This window comes from Geospiza fortis, unplaced genomic scaffold (assembly GCF_000277835.1).
Source record: "Geospiza fortis unplaced genomic scaffold, GeoFor_1.0 scaffold145, whole genome shotgun sequence".
NCBI classification, from domain to species: Eukaryota; Metazoa; Chordata; class Aves; order Passeriformes; family Thraupidae; genus Geospiza; species Geospiza fortis.
Genome location: NW_005054362.1, coordinates 1,811,910 through 1,815,126, shown reverse-complemented (window position 1 = coordinate 1,815,126; position 3,217 = coordinate 1,811,910). Strand labels below are relative to the sequence as shown.

Below are 3,217 nucleotides of genomic sequence, written 5' to 3'. Positions count from 1 at the left end.
ACCTTGCTCTAAAATCCTAACACATATGAAAAGTTAGAAAAATCCAGTTCCTTCATTTTTCAGATAGCTCACCCTCTGGCACCTGCCATTTAACACTCAACCCAGTTTTTCTCACTTCTTCTGAGGACCAAAATATATATAGAAGAAGGAAAAAAAGCCCTAATCCTTGTCACCTTGCCAGGACATTCCACTGCAAGTATTCATGGTACGACTTGTACCAACAGCAGATCCTGAAATACTTCTCTTCACTCCTGCAGACCAGTTGGCACAACTGAACAAGCTAAGGGGAAGTCTGCAGATCCTTCCAAGAAAAAGCCTGCTACCAAAAAAACCATCATGGAAAGCAGCACATCCCTGCAAAGACAGGCACAGCCAATTTTCCCTGCAGCAAGAGATTCAGAGTGGTTCAGGTTTTCCTTCCTTCTTCCAGCCAGAATTGCTGCACAGGGAGTTCAAATCTTTGCCCAGCCACCAAGGGGTGATGACGACATGGAGAAGGGCAGTCTGGAACTTCCCAACAAGCTTCTTGCTCAGGAAGCCCCAAAATGCAGGACCATCTCAGCATTCCATTCCTTCCAGCAGCTACCACTCCACACCTTTTTGCCAACAACTCTTGATTCATCCTTAACACATTGTGCCCATTGTGCTTCACCTCTTGTTTCCTTTCCACTGAATCACAACTAACCACCATCCTGGCGCCCACAGCAAAACTGCAGCTGTAGGAAGACCATCCAAGCAAGCCCAAATGATTTCTGTGGGATTTTGCATGCCTCCAATACCACATGTAAAGACAACCTGCAGAGGCTTTAGAGATCTGTCCAAAGGGAAGGTAAAGCCAAAATAGGGGATAACACCCCAAAAGCAGCGCAAGGAGTAAAGGGAATCCCTGCAGTTTCCAGGACAGGAAGGCAAACAGCAGCACTCCCAGGCAGGTGGGCTCAGAGGAACTGGGACCCAGAGCCACCAGGGCTGCACCCCTGGAGCTGCAGGCAGTGCCCTGGATGAGTGCAAGGCACGGTGGTGATGGCAGGGCAGGGATGTCCACCTGGGAATGCTCCCAGGGCTCAGTCCCCAGCACTGTCAGCCTGCCACATCCCACTTGCAGCAGACTTGCAAGCTGATATCCTTAAGGAGCAGAGAGATCCTGGAACCACAACCAGGAGCAGACAGGCTGCTTCCTCTGAGCAACGGGGGATTGGAAGGGCTCCCCTCTGCTGACATTGCTCCAAGGGGAGGATTGCCATGTGCCCACCATCCCTGAGTGCCAGCTGGGCTGTCAGGCAGGGAACCACAGCAAGGTCTTCCTTTCAGGCCCAGCACACCCCTGTGCTTCCCTGCACTCACCCCAGTGCCGTGCTGGGGATGTTGTTTGCCTTGGGCTCCCTCCTCCCAGCCCCTTATGCTGAGAGCCAGCTGCCTCTGCTCGAAACCATCAATCCCAGCCCAGGAACAAAGCCAAGGCTCTGAGCCTGCCAAGGGGATTCAGCTGCAGCCACGGCTGCCATCACCACCCTCCCTCAGCCAGGCTCTGCTCTGCACCAGGAACAGCCACAGCTATTTTTTGGGGAGGGTACCAATGACCAACCCAACCTGCTGCAGGGTCTTGGCCCTGGAACCCTCAGGTGAGCCACCACCCAAAGGGCTCCTCTTACAACACAGCAGGAACTGTGTTACAGCAGCTCCTCAGACCACCAGGGTGGTCTCTGAGCCCCCAGAGAATGGATTTTTAAGTGTAGAGCTTAAAGATGCAGAGAAGCAGCAGCTGGCTTTGAAAAACAGATTAAAATCTCCCCAGCCCCAATGGTACCCAATTTGAATCACCTCAATAACTGATTACATTGGATTGAAAATTTCTTTACAATTTCTTCAAACACTTCCCCCTTTTTTGCATCCCCAGATGCCCCCAAAATTTTTCAATGCATCTATGTCCCAGCATTCTGGCACAAGGTGTCAACTGAACTGAAGCAGTATTTGTAGCTTTACTATGTAGTATAATTTTTGCTAAAGTACTAGTTTTTGAATGTTAAGGGGAAAAGGGATGAAATGTAAGTTATTAAAAGAGTTTCTTTTTACAGCATGCCAAAATATCACCATTCAGGTTGAAAATTAGGTACCATGGTAAGCATGTGGATGTGTAACATCCCCTGACAACTTTTATTAACATTTATCCGCATTCACGTGATTGTCAATATAAAAATTAAGTTTGGGGACTTTGAAACATTTGTAAGACAAGGCAGATGCCTGGGTGACCACACCAGACCAGGCACGTGGTACAGCAGACACCAAGGTTTGCAGTTGGGCTTTTTTTTTAGTGCTACAGAAAAACCAAGATACATTTTTTTAAACAGCATATTACTGGAGAGCAGAACTGCTTCTCCACTTTGCAAACCATCAGTAGTGTGAAAAACAAAAACAGGCAGGAGCATGTTGCTGGGTCCTCTTTACCCATCTCCCCCAAATTTAGCTAAATCTGACCCAATTCCAACTTAACCGTGTTACTCTGTGCTAAGAAATCAAAGCACTGAGAAATGAAAGCGAGCCAAGGCAGTGCAACATGCTGCAATAAATTATGGGTTATCAAAAGGGGCACGACCCTCTGTACGTGCAGGTGCCACAGGCATAACCCAGAAGGGCACGTCCAGGTGCAAAATGAACTTTGGAAAGTTCTTTTTGCCTCCAAATTCTCACAGGTTTGTTTCTGCTGAGCACCAAGCTGAACCCAACCTTAGTAGAGAAAGAGGATGCTGTCTGTATTTATTATGCATCTAGCACTCTGAGTTCTTACTCCTCTCCCCCAACAGTGAAGATTTTAGAGAAACAGATTCATCTCTGACTCTGCACTGGTTTTGTTCTTAGCCTAAGGAACAAGCATTAAAAGAATTGGTTTGTGTGTATCTACTGTAGCAAGGCTCTTATTTCACTTCCAGGCCAGTTTTTTTCCCCAAACCATAAACATCAAATGCGGAAGAGAAACTGTGAGAGAGAACAGAGTTTTGCATTGAAACAGAGAGTGAGAGTGAGATCCTTCAAACAAATCAGCTCCTGTGGTTGAAGCATGTACAGCATTCCCAGCCACAGCACTTGCCTGACTTGCACCTAAAAACTCTAAAAACTCTGCCAGCCTCCCATGAGGCCACGACAGGAAACAGGGACACAGGGAGAGGCACGAAGGGAGCAGGGAGGAAAAAAGCAGCTCAGAGAAAGTTGTGAGGGGAAT

General features: G+C 47.8%; 1 protein-coding gene across 1 annotated transcript in view; it reads right to left on the bottom strand.

The window, feature by feature from the left end:
* Window positions 1-3,217, bottom strand: part of NCOR2 (nuclear receptor corepressor 2) — a 151,926-nt gene that overhangs the window by 135,637 nt on the left and 13,072 nt on the right. The window lies entirely within an intron of this gene.